A 14,747-nucleotide genomic window follows, 5' to 3' on the forward strand; every position below is an offset into this window, starting at 1 on the left:
CTCTTAAGTGCCTGGTGCCAACAAGCTCTCACGCTTAGGAATAAACGAAAACAATGAACAAAACTTCTGTGTTAGCTAAGGAAAAGATCATGGTTTGGTAAGAAAAATGATGTAAGCCTTACCAATGACAGTTGGACTCACATAGGACTTGATGGCTACCTCCTAGTTGAAAGTCCTTGGTTTGATCTATTTGCTTTCCTAGTAAGATAAAGCACAGAAGTTATGCACAGTCCAGCAAGGCAGGGCGATGTATTACTTTGATTAAACAAACACCTAAACTACAATACTATGGATTAATTCTCCTGTTTATTCTATCAGTATCATAGTCAAACAGAATAGCAGGCCGTTCCTTGACAACATCAAAGAAATAACCAACATTCTGAAGTATGACATCACAAGATGAAAGGATGGATTTTAGCCGAGGATTTGGAGAGTTACAGTATGAGAGCTTTGTGAAAGCACAATTTTAGTAGTTCTTAAAAACTTGTAGCATTTGCTACATAACTCAAATCGTCAGCATTACATATAGGTCTTAAGGTAAGGACATGTTCTTCAAGTTGGAGGTTTCTCTTGAATTTGCCAATACTCATTGCTGGAAAATTGCTCTTAAGTGCCTGGTGCCAACAAGCTCTCACGCTTAGGAATAAACGAAAACAATGAACAAAACTTCTGTGTTAGCTAAGGAAAAGATCATGGTTTGGTAAGAAAAATGATGTAAGCCTTACCAATGACAGTTGGACTCACATAGGACTTGATGGCTACCTCCTAGTTGAAAGTCCTTGGTTTGATCTATTTGCTTTCCTAGTAAGATAAAGCACAGAAGTTATGCACAGTCCAGCAAGGCAGGGCGATGTGTTACTTTGATTAAACAAACACCTAAACTACAATACTATGGATTAATTCTCCTGTTTATTCTATCAGTATCATAGTCAAACAGAATAGCAGGCCGTTACTTGACAACATCAAAGAAATAACCAACATTCTGAAGTATGACATCACAAGATGAAAGGATGGATTTTAGCCGAGGATTTGGAGAGTTACAGTATGAGAGCTTGGTGAAAGCACAATTTTAGTAGTTCTTAAAAACTTGTAGCATTTGCTACATAACTCAAATCGTCAGCATTACATATAGGTCTTAAGGTAAGGACATGTTCTTCAAGTTGGAGGTTTCTCTTGAATTTGCCAATACTCATTGCTGGAAAATTGCTCTTAAGTGCCTGGTGCCAACAAGCTCTCACGCTTAGGAATAAACGAAAACAATGAACAAAACTTCTGTGTTAGCTAAGGAAAAGATCATGGTTTGGTAAGAAAAATGATGTAAGCCTTACCAATGACAGTTGGACTCACATAGGACTTGATGGCTACCTCCTAGTTGAAAGTCCTTGGTTTGATCTATTTGCTTTCCTAGTAAGATAAAGCACAGAAGTTATGCACAGTCCAGCAAGGCAGGGTGATGTATTACTTTGATTAAACAAACACCTAAACTACAATACTATGGATTAATTCTCCTGTTTATTCTATCAGTATCATAGTCAAACAGAATAGCAGGCCGTTCCTTGACAACATCAAAGAAATAACCAACATTCTGAAGTATGACATCACAAGATGAAAGGATGGATTTTAGCCGAGGATTTGGAGAGTTACAGTATGAGAGCTTTGTGAAAGCACAATTTTAGTAGTTCTTAAAAACTTGTAGCATTTGCTACATAACTCAAATCGTCAGCATTACATATAGGTCTTAAGGTAAGGACATGTTCTTCAAGTTGGAGGTTTCTCTTGAATTTGCCAATACTCATTGCTGGAAAATTGCTCTTAAGTGCCTGGTGCCAACAAGCTCTCACGCTTAGGAATAAACGAAAACAATGAACAAAACTTCTGTGTTAGCTAAGGAAAAGATCATGGTTTGGTAAGAAAAATGATGTAAGCCTTACCAATGACAGTTGGACTCACATAGGACTTGATGGCTACCTCCTAGTTGAAAGTCCTTGGTTTGATCTATTTGCTTTCCTAGTAAGATAAAGCACAGAAGTTATGCACAGTCCAGCAAGGCAGGGCGATGTATTACTTTGATTAAACAAACACCTAAACTACAATACTATGGATTAATTCTCCTGTTTATTCTATCAGTATCATAGTCAAACAGAATAGCAGGCCGTTACTTGACAACATCAAAGAAATAACCAACATTCTGAAGTATGACATCACAAGATGAAAGGATGGATTTTAGCCGAGGATTTGGAGAGTTACAGTATGAGAGCTTTGTGAAAGCACAATTTTAGTAGTTCTTAAAAACTTGTAGCATTTGCTACATAACTCAAATCATCAGCATTACATATAGGTCTTAAGGTAAGGACATGTTCTTCAAGTTGGAGGTTTCTCTTGAATTTGCCAATACTCATTGCTGGAAAATTGCTCTTAAGTGCCTGGTGTCAACAAGCTCTCACACTTAGGAATAAACGAAAACAATGAACAAAACTTGTGTGTTAGCTAAGGAAAAGATCATGGTTTGGTAAGAAAAATGATGTAAGCCTAACCAATGACAGTTGGACTCACATAGGACTTGATGGCTACCTCCTAGTTGAAAGTCCTTGGTTTGATCTATTTGCTTTCCTAGTAAGATAAAGCACAGACGTTATGCACAGTCCAGCAAGGCAGGGCGATGTATTACTTTGATTAAACAAACACCTAAACTACAATACTATGGATTAATTCTCCTGTTTATTCTATCAGTATCATAGTCAAACAGAATAGCAGGCCGTTACTTGACAACATCAAAGAAATAACCAACATTCTGAAGTATGACATCACAAGATGAAAGGATGGATTATAGCAGAGGATTTGGAGAGTTACAGTATGAGAGCTTTGTGAAAGCACAATTTTAGTATTTCTTAAAAACTTGTAGCATTTGTAACATTTGCTACATAACTCAAATCGTCAGCATGACATACAGGTCTTAAGGTAAAGACATGTTCTTCAAGTTGGAGGTTTCTCTTGAATTTGCCAACGCTCATTGCTGGAAAATTGCTCTTAAGTGCCTGGTGCCAACAGGCTCTCACGCTTAGAAATAAATGAGACCAATGAACAAAACTTCTGTGTTAGCTAAGGAAAAGATCATGGTTTGGTAAGAAAAATGATGTAAGCCTAACCAATGACAGTTGGACTCACATAGGACTTGATGGCCACCTCCTAGCTGAAAGTCCTTGGTTTTATTTACAAACCAAGTCCATTTACATACCTATGGTGAAAAAACAACCCCCCACAACCAGGTATGTGAAGAAGTGGTCTAAGGAGGCCACTGAGGCGCTGCAGGACTGCTTCGACACCACTGACTGGGAGGTGCTGTGCAGCCCACATGGGGAGGACATTGACAGTTTAACCCACTGCATCACAGATTACATAAACTTCTGTGTTAAGAACACTGTACCCACCAAAAAAATACAGTGTTTCTCCAACAACAAACCCTGGGTTACCCCTGAGTTGAAAACCCTGCTCAATGAAAAGAGAAGAGTTTTTAGAGCTGGAGATAGAGAGGAGCTGAGGAGGGTGCAGAAGGAGCTCAAGAAAAAAATCAAGAAGGGGAAAGCCAGCTACCGAGCAAAGATGGAGGAGCATTTACAACCCCACCCCCAGCCACCAGAGCGCAGACCAGCCCACTTCTCAGACACTCCATCTCAGTACCCTGAGTACCCTGAGTACCCTGCCACCCCCCTCAACAGCCCTCTCCTCCACCTCCTCCACAGACGCCCCCCCAACAACCCCTTCCTCCTCCTCTTCCTCCTCCTCCGACGGCCTCTCCATAGCAGCTGATCAGGTGAGAAGTCAGCTGAGGATGATCAAGGCGAGGAAGGCCACAGGTTTCGAGGGCATCAGCTCCACACTCCTGAAGGACTGTGCAGACCAGCTCTGTGAGGTTCTTCTGCACATCTTCAACCTGAGCCTGAGACTGGAGAGGGTCCTGACTCTGTGGAAGACTTCCTGCATGGTGCCAGTCCCAAAGACATCTCACCCCAGGGAGCCTAACCACTTCAGACCTGTGGCCCTCACCTCTCACCTGATGAAGACCATGGAGAGGATCGTCCTCAACAACCTCCGCTCCCTGGTGACTTCAAATCTAGATCCTCTGCAGTTCGCCTACCAGCCGAACATCGGGGTGGATGACGTCGTCATCTACCTGCTGCAGAGATCCTGGACTCACCTGGAGAACACCGGCAGCACTGTGAGGGTCATGTTCTTTGACTTCTCCAGTGCCTTTAACATCATCCAGCCTGCACTGCTCAGGGGGAAGCTAGAGGGGGCGGGAGTGGACTGTCACCTGGCTGCATGGACAACGGACTACCTCACCAACAGACCACAGTACGTGAGGCTTCAGGACTGTGAGTCTGACATGGTGGTCTGCAGTACAGGGGCCCCGCAGGGGACAGTTCTCTCCCCTTTTGTCTTCACCCTGTACACCTCGGACTTCTGTTACAACTCTGGGAGCTGCCACCTGCAGAAGTTCTCCGATGACACAGCCATCGTGGGGTGTGTGTCTAAGGGGAGCGAACAGGAGTACAGGCAGGTCATCATGGACTTTGTCGACTGGAGTGAGCTCAACCACCTTCAGCTCAACGCCAGCAAGACAAAGGAGATGGTGATTGACTTCCGCAGGAAGTCACCCCAGACTGCACCGGTGAACATCCAGGGCTTGGCCATCGAGAGGGTGGAGATGTACAAATACCTGGGTGTTCACCTCAACAATAAACTGGACTGGTCACACAACACCGACGTCCTGTACAAGAAGGGCCAATGTCGGCTGCACTGCTGAGGCGACTGAGGTGTCCACTTATATCTACTCTTTTATATTTTGTATTTTTAAGTTAAGTTTAAGCTTTAAGTTGTATTTAAATTGACACTTTATATTTAGGTTAAGCACTGTTGGTAATTTACTGCTCTGTGTGCCTTTGAATTGCCCCCAGGGGACAAAAAAAGTTTTTTGAATTGAATTGAATTGAATTGAAGGCAGGGCGATGTATTACTTTGATTAAACAAAGACCTAAACTACAATACTATGGATTAATTCTCCTGTTTATTCTATCAGTATCATAGTCAAACAGAATAGCAGGCCGTTACTTGTCAACATCAAAGAAATAATCAACATTCTGAAGTATGACATCACAAGATGAAAGGATGGATTATAGCAGAGGATTTGGAGAGTTACAGTATGAGAGCTTTGTGAAAGCACAATTTTAGTAGTTCTTAAAAACTTGTAGCATTTGCTACATAACTCAAATCACCAGCATTACATATAGGTCTTAAGGTAAGGACATGTTCTTCAAGTTGGAGGTTTCTCTTGAATTTGCCAATACTCATTGCTGGAAAATTGCTCTTAAGTGCCTGGTGTCAACAAGCTCTCACACTTAGGAATAAACGAAAACAATGAACAAAACTTGTGTGTTAGCTAAGGAAAAGATCATGGTTTGGTAAGAAAAATGATGTAAGCCTAACCAATGACAGTTGGACTCACATAGGACTTGATGGCTACCTCCTAGTTGAAAGTCCTTGGTTTGAGTTATTTGCTTTCCGAGTAAGATAAAGCACAGACGTTATGCACAGTCCAGCAAGGCAGGGCGATGTATTACTTTGATTAAACAAACACCTAAACTACAATACTATGGATTAATTCTCCTGTTTATTCTATCAGTATCATAGTCAAACAGAATAGCAGGCCGTTACTTGACAACATCAAAGAAATAACCAACATTCTGAAGTATGACATCACAAGATGAAAGGATGGATTTTAGCCGAGGATTTGGAGAGTTACAGTATGAGAGCTTGGTGAAAGCACAATTTTAGTAGTTCTTAAAAACTTGTAGCATTTGCTACATAACTCAAATCGTCAGCATTACATATAGGTCTTAAGGTAAGGACATGTTCTTCAAGTTGGAGGTTTCTCTTGAATTTGCCAATACTCATTGCTGGAAAATTGCTCTTAAGTGCCTGGTGCCAACAAGCTCTCACGCTTAGGAATAAACGAAAACAATGAACAAAACTTCTGTGTTAGCTAAGGAAAAGATCATGGTTTGGTAAGAAAAATGATGTAAGCCTTACCAATGACAGTTGGACTCACATAGGACTTGATGGCTACCTCCTAGTTGAAAGTCCTTGGTTTGATCTATTTGCTTTCCTAGTAAGATAAAGCACAGAAGTTATGCACAGTCCAGCAAGGCAGGGCGATGTATTACTTTGATTAAACAAACACCTAAACTACAATACTATGGATTAATTCTCCTGTTTATTCTATCAGTATCATAGTCAAACAGAATAGCAGGCCGTTACTTGTCAACATCAAAGAAATAATCAACATTCTGAAGTATGACATCACAAGATGAAAGGATGGATTATAGCAGAGGATTTGGAGAGTTACAGTATGAGAGCTTTGTGAAAGCACAATTTTAGTAGTTCTTAAAAACTTGTAGCATTTGCTACATAACTCAAATCATCAGCATTACATATAGGTCTTAAGGTAAGGACATGTTCTTCAAGTTGGAGGTTTCTCTTGAATTTGCCAATACTCATTGCTGGAAAATTGCTCTTAAGTGCCTGGTGTCAACAAGCTCTCACACTTAGGAATAAACGAAAACAATGAACAAAACTTGTGTGTTAGCTAAGGAAAAGATCATGGTTTGGTAAGAAAAATGATGTAAGCCTAACCAATGACAGTTGGACTCACATAGGACTTGATGGCTACCTCCTAGTTGAAAGTCCTTGGTTTGATCTATTTGCTTTCCGAGTAAGATAAAGCACAGACGTTATGCACAGTCCAGCAAGGCAGGGCGATGTATTACTTTGATTAAACAAACACCTAAACTACAATACTATGGATTAATTCTCCTGTTTATTCTATCAGTATTATAGTCAAACAGAATAGCAGGCCATTACTTGTCAACATTAAAGAAATAACCAACATTCTGAAGTATGACATCACAAGATGAAAGGATGGATTTTAGCCGAGGATTTGGAGAGTTACAGTATGTGAGCTTTGTGAAAGCACAATTTTAGTATGTCTTCAAAACTTGTAGCATTTGCTACATAAGTCAAATCATCAGCATTACATATAGGTCTTAAGGTAAAGACATGTTCTTCAAGTTGGAGGTTTCTCTTGAATTTGCCAATACTCATTGCTGGAAAATTGCTCTTAAGTGCCTGGTGCCAACAAGCTCTCACGCTTAGGAATAAACGAAAACAATGAACAAAACTTCTGTGTTAGCTAAGGAAAAGATCATGGTTTGGTAAGAAAAATGATGTAAGCCTTACCAATGACAGTTGGACTCACATAGGACTTGATGGCTACCTCCTAGTTGAAAGTCCTTGGTTTGATCTATTTGCTTTCCTAGTAAGATAAAGCACAGAAGTTATGCACAGTCCAGCAAGGCAGGGCGATGTATTACTTTGATTAAACAAACACCTAAACTACAATACTATGGATTAATTCTCCTGTTTATTCTATCAGTATCATAGTCAAACAGAATAGCAGGCCGTTACTTGACAACATCAAAGAAATAACCAACATTCTGAAGTATGACATCACAAGATGAAAGGATGGATTTTAGCAGAGGATTTGGAGAGTTACAGTATGAGAGCTTTGTGAAAGCACAATTTTAGTATTTCTTAAAAACTTGTAGCATTTGCTACATAACTCAAATCGTCAGCATTACATATAGGTCTTAAGGTAAGGACATGTTCTTCAAGTTGGAGGTTTCTCTTGAATTTGCCAATACTCATTGCTGGAAAATTGCTCTTAAGTGCCTGGTGCCAACAAGCTCTCACGCTTAGGAATATACGAAAACAATGAACAAAACTTCTGTGTTAGCTAAGGAAAAGATCATGGTTTGGTAAGAAAAATGATGTAAGCCTTACCAATGACAGTTGGACTCACATAGGACTTGATGGCTACCTCCTAGTTGAAAGTCCTTGGTTTGATCTATTTGCTTTCCGAGTAAGATAAAGCACAGACGTTATGCACAGTCCAGCAAGGCAGGGCGATGTATTACTTTGATTAAACAAACACCTAAACTACAATACTATGGATTAATTCTCCTGTTTATTCTATCAGTATTATAGTCAAACAGAATAGCAGGCCATTACTTGTCAACATTAAAGAAATAACCAACATTCTGAAGTATGACATCACAAGATGAAAGGATGGATTTTAGCCGAGGATTTGGAGAGTTACAGTATGTGAGCTTTGTGAAAGCACAATTTTAGTATGTCTTCAAAACTTGTAGCATTTGCTACATAAGTCAAATCATCAGCATTACATATAGGTCTTAAGGTAAAGACATGTTCTTCAAGTTGGAGGTTTCTCTTGAATTTGCCAATACTCATTGCTGGAAAATTGCTCTTAAGTGCCTGGTGCCAACAAGCTCTCACGCTTAGGAATAAACGAAAACAATGAACAAAACTTCTGTGTTAGCTAAGGAAAAGATCATGGTTTGGTAAGAAAAATGATGTAAGCCTTACCAATGACAGTTGGACTCACATAGGACTTGATGGCTACCTCCTAGTTGAAAGTCCTTGGTTTGATCTATTTGCTTTCCTAGTAAGATAAAGCACAGAAGTTATGCACAGTCCAGCAAGGCAGGGCGATGTATTACTTTGATTAAACAAACACCTAAACTACAATACTATGGATTAATTCTCCTGTTTATTCTATCAGTATCATAGTCAAAGAGAATAGCAGGCCGTTACTTGACAACATCAAAGAAATAACCAACATTCTGAAGTATGACATCACAAGATGAAAGGATGGATTTTAGCAGAGGATTTGGAGAGTTACAGTATGAGAGCTTTGTGAAAGCACAATTTTAGTATTTCTTAAAAACTTGTAGCATTTGCTACATAACTCAAATCGTCAGCATTACATATAGGTCTTAAGGTAAGGACATGTTCTTCAAGTTGGAGGTTTCTCTTGAATTTGCCAATACTCATTGCTGGAAAATTGCTCTTAAGTGCCTGGTGCCAACAAGCTCTCACGCTTAGGAATATACGAAAACAATGAACAAAACTTCTGTGTTAGCTAAGGAAAAGATCATGGTTTGGTAAGAAAAATGATGTAAGCCTTACCAATGACAGTTGGACTCACATAGGACTTGATGGCTACCTCCTAGTTGAAAGTCCTTGGTTTTATTTACAAACCAAGTCCATTTACATACCTATGGTGAAAAAACAACCCCCCACAACCAGGTATGTGAAGAAGTGGTCTAAGGAGGCCACTGAGGCGCTGCAGGACTGCTTCGACACCACTGACTGGGAGGTGCTGTGCAGCCCACATGGGGAGGACAATGACAGTTTAACCCACTGCATCACAGATTACATAAACTTCTGTGTTAAGAACACTGTACCCACCAAAAAAATACAGTGTTTCTCCAACAACAAACCCTGGGTTACCCCTGAGTTGAAAACCCTGCTCAATGAAAAGAGAAGAGTTTTTAGAGCTGGAGATAGAGAGGAGCTGAGGAGGGTGCAGAAGGAGCTCAAGAAAAAAATCAAGAAGGGGAAAGCCAGCTACCGAGCAAAGATGGAGGAGCATTTACAACCCCACCCCCAGCCACCAGAGCGCAGACCAGCCCACTTCTCAGACACTCCATCTGAGTACCCTGAGTACCCTGAGTACCCTGCCACCCCCCTCAACAGCCCTCTCCTCCACCTCCTCCACAGACGCCCCCCCAACAACCCCTTCCTCCTCCTCTTCCTCCTCCTCCGACGGCCTCTCCATAGCAGCTGATCAGGTGAGAAGTCAGCTGAGGATGATCAAGGCGAGGAAGGCCACAGGTTTCGAGGGCATCAGCTCCACACTCCTGAAGGACTGTGCAGACCAGCTCTGTGAGGTTCTTCTGCACATCTTCAACCTGAGCCTGAGACTGGAGAGGGTCCTGACTCTGTGGAAGACTTCCTGCATGGTGCCAGTCCCAAAGACATCTCACCCCAGGGAGCCTAACCACTTCAGACCTGTGGCCCTCACCTCTCACCTGATGAAGACCATGGAGAGGATCATCCTCAACAACCTCCGCTCCCTGGTGACTTCAAATCTGGATCCTCTGCAGTTCGCCTACCAGCCGAACATCGGGGTGGATGACGTCGTCATCTACCTGCTGCAGAGATCCTGGACTCACCTGGAGAACACCGGCAGCACTGTGAGGGTCATGTTCTTTGACTTCTCCAGTGCCTTTAACATCATCCAGCCTGCACTGCTCAGGGGGAAGCTAGAGGGGGCGGGAGTGGACTGTCACCTGGCTGCATGGACAACGGACTACCTCACCAACAGACCACAGTACGTGAGGCTTCAGGACTGTGAGTCTGACATGGTGTTCTGCAGTACAGGGGCCCCGCAGGGGACAGTTCTCTCCCCTTTTGTCTTCACCCTGTACACCACGGACTTCTGTTACAACTCTGGGAGCTGCCACCTGCAGAAGTTCTCCGATGACACAGCCATCGTGGGGTGTGTGTCTAAGGGGAGCGAACAGGAGTACAGGCAGGTCATCATGGACTTTGTCGACTGGAGTGAGCTCAACCACCTTCAGCTCAACGCCAGCAAGACAAAGGAGATGGTGATTGACTTCCGCAGGAAGTCACCCCAGACTGCACTGGTGAACATCCACGGCTTGGCCATCGAGAGGGTGGAGATGTAGAAATACCTGGGTGTTCACCTCAACAATAAACTGGACTGGTCACACAACACCGACGTCCTGTACAAGAAGGGCCAATGTCGGCTGCACTGCTGAGGCGACTGAGGTGTCCACTTATATCTACTCTTTTATATTTTGTATTTTTAAGTTAAGTTTAAGCTTTAAGTTGTATTTAAATTGACACTTTATATTTAGGTTAAGCACTGTTGGTAATTTACTGCTCTGTGTGCCTTTGAATTGCCCCCAGGGGACAAAAAAAGTTTTTTGAATTGAATTGAATTGAATTAAAGGCAGGGCGATGTATTACTTTGATTAAACAAACACCTAAACTACAATACTATGGATTAATTCTCCTGTTTATTCTATCAGTATCATAGTCAAACAGAATAGCAGGCCGTTCCTTGACAACATCAAAGAAATAACCAACATTCTGAAGTATGACATCACAAGATGAAAGGATGGATTTTAGCCGAGGATTTGGAGAGTTACAGTATGAGAGCTTTGTGAAAGCACAATTTTAGTAGTTCTTAAAAACTTGTAGCATTTGCTACATAACTCAAATCGTCAGCATTACATATAGGTCTTAAGGTAAGGACATGTTCTTCAAGTTGGAGGTTTCTCTTGAATTTGCCAATACTCATTGCTGGAAAATTGCTCTTAAGTGCCTGGTGCCAACAAGCTCTCACGCTTAGGAATAAACGAAAACAATGAACAAAACTTCTGTGTTAGCTAAGGAAAAGATCATGGTTTGGTAAGAAAAATGATGTAAGCCTTACCAATGACAGTTGGACTCACATAGGACTTGATGGCTACCTCCTAGTTGAAAGTCCTTGGTTTGATCTATTTGCTTTCCTAGTAAGATAAAGCACAGAAGTTATGCACAGTCCAGCAAGGCAGGGCGATGTATTACTTTGATTAAACAAACACCTAAACTACAATACTATGGATTAATTCTCCTGTTTATTCTATCAGTATCATAGTCAAACAGAATAGCAGTCCATTACTTGTCAACATTAAAGAAATAACCAACATTCTGAAGTATGACATCACAAGATGAAAGGATGGATTTTAGCCGAGGATTTGGAGAGTTACAGTATGAGAGCTTTGTGAAAGCACAATTTTAGTAGTTCTTAAAAACTTGTAGCATTTGCTACATAACTCAAATCGTCAGCATTACATATAGGTCTTAAGGTAAGGACATGTTCTTCAAGTTGGAGGTTTCTCTTGAATTTGCCAATACTCATTGCTGGAAAATTGCTCTTAAGTGCCTGGTGCCAACAAGCTCTCACGCTTAGGAATAAACGAAAACAATGAACAAAACTTCTGTGTTAGCTAAGGAAAAGATCATGGTTTGGTAAGAAAAATGATGTAAGCCTTACCAATGACAGTTGGACTCACATAGGACTTGATGGCTACCTCCTAGTTGAAAGTCCTTGGTTTGATCTATTTGCTTTCCTAGTAAGATAAAGCACAGAAGTTATGCACAGTCCAGCAAGGCAGGGCGATGTATTACTTTGATTAAACAAACACCTAAACTACAATACTATGGATTAATTCTCCTGTTTATTCTATCAGTATCATAGTCAAACAGAATAGCAGGCCGTTACTTGACAACATCAAAGAAATAACCAACATTCTGAAGTATGACATCACAAGATGAAAGGATGGATTTTAGCCGAGGATTTGGAGAGTTACAGTATGAGAGCTTTGTGAAAGCACAATTTTAGTATTTCTTAAAAACTTGTAGCATTTGCTACATAACTCAAATCGTCAGCATTACATATAGGTCTTAAGGTAAGGACATGTTCTTCAAGTTGGAGGTTTCTCTTGAATTTGCCAATACTCATTGCTGGAAAATTGCTCTTAAGTGCCTGGTGCCAACAAGCTCTCACGCTTAGGAATAAACGAAAACAATGAACAAAACTTGTGTGTTAGCTAAGGAAAAGATCATGGTTTGGTAAGAAAAATGATGTAAGCCTAACCAATGACAGTTGGACTCACATAGGACTTGATGGCTACCTCCTAGTTGAAAGTCCTTGGTTTGATCTATTTGCTTTCCTAGTAAGATAAAGCACAGAAGTTATGCACAGTCCAGCAAGGCAGGGCGATGTATTACTTTGATTAAACAAACACCTAAACTACAATACTATGGATTAATTCTCCTGTTTATTCTATCAGTATCATAGTCAAACAGAATAGCAGGCCGTTCCTTGACAACATCAAAGAAATAACCAACATTCTGAAGTATGACATCACAAGATGAAAGGATGGATTTTAGCCGAGGATTTGGAGAGTTACAGTATGAGAGCTTGGTGAAAGCACAATTTTAGTAGTTCTTAAAAACTTGTAGCATTTGCTACATAACTCAAATCGTCAGCATTACATATAGTTCTTAAGGTAAGGACATGTTCTTCAAGTTGGAGGTTTCTCTTGAATTTGCCAATACTCATTGCTGGAAAATTGCTCTTAAGTGCCTGGTGCCAACAAGCTCTCACACTTTGAATTGAAGGCAGGTCGATGTATTACTTTGATTAAACAAACACCTAAACTACAATACTATGGATTAATTCTCCTGTTTATTCTATCAGTATTATAGTCAAACAGAATAGCAGGCCATTACTTGTCAACATTAAAGAAATAACCAACATTCTGAAGTATGACATCACAAGATGAAAGGATGGATTTTAGCAGAGGATTTGGAGAGTTACAGTATGTGAGCTTTGTGAAAGCACAATTTTAGTATGTCTTCAAAACTTGTAGCATTTGCTACATAAGTCAAATCATCAGCATTACATATAGGTCTTAAGGTAAAGACATGTTCTTCAAGTTGGAGGTTTCTCTTGAATTTGCCAATACTCATTGCTGGAAAATTGCTCTTAAGTGCCTGGTGCCAACAAGCTCTCACGCTTAGGAATAAACGAAAACAATGAACAAAACTTCTGTGTTAGCTAAGGAAAAGATCATGGTTTGGTAAGAAAAATGATGTAAGCCTTACCAATGACAGTTGGACTCACATAGGACTTGATGGCTACCTCCTAGTTGAAAGTCCTTGGTTTGATCTATTTGCTTTCCTAGTAAGATAAAGCACAGAAGTTATGCACAGTCCAGCAAGGCAGGGTGATGTATTACTTTGATTAAACAAACACCTAAACTACAATACTATGGATTAATTCTCCTGTTTATTCTATCAGTATCATAGTCAAACAGAATAGCAGGCCGTTCCTTGACAACATCAAAGAAATAACCAACATTCTGAAGTATGACATCACAAGATGAAAGGATGGATTTTAGCCGAGGATTTGGAGAGTTACAGTATGAGAGCTTTGTGAAAGCACAATTTTAGTAGTTCTTAAAAACTTGTAGCATTTGCTACATAACTCAAATCGTCAGCATTACATATAGGTCTTAAGGTAAGGACATGTTCTTCAAGTTGGAGGTTTCTCTTGAATTTGCCAATACTCATTGCTGGAAAATTGCTCTTAAGTGCCTGGTGCCAACAAGCTCTCACGCTTAGGAATAAACGAAAACAATGAACAAAACTTCTGTGTTAGCTAAGGAAAAGATCATGGTTTGGTAAGAAAAATGATGTAAGCCTTACCAATGACAGTTGGACTCACATAGGACTTGATGGCTACCTCCTAGTTGAAAGTCCTTGGTTTGATCTATTTGCTTTCCTAGTAAGATAAAGCACAGAAGTTATGCACAGTCCAGCAAGGCAGGGCGATGTATTACTTTGATTAAACAAACACCTAAACTACAATACTATGGATTAATTCTCCTGTTTATTCTATCAGTATCATAGTCAAACAGAATAGCAGGCCGTTACTTGACAACATCAAAGAAATAACCAACATTCTGAAGTATGACATCACAAGATGAAAGGATGGATTTTAGCCGAGGATTTGGAGAGTTACAGTATGAGAGCTTTGTGAAAGCACAATTTTAGTAGTTCTTAAAAACTTGTAGCATTTGCTACATAACTCAAATCATCAGCATTACATATAGGTCTTAAGGTAAGGACATGTTCTTCAAGTTGGAGGTTTCTCTTGAATTTGCCAATACTCATTGCTGGAAAATTGCTCT

Source organism: Labrus bergylta, chromosome 19, assembly GCF_963930695.1.
Source record: "Labrus bergylta chromosome 19, fLabBer1.1, whole genome shotgun sequence".
NCBI lineage: Eukaryota > Metazoa > Chordata > Actinopteri > Labriformes > Labridae > Labrus > Labrus bergylta.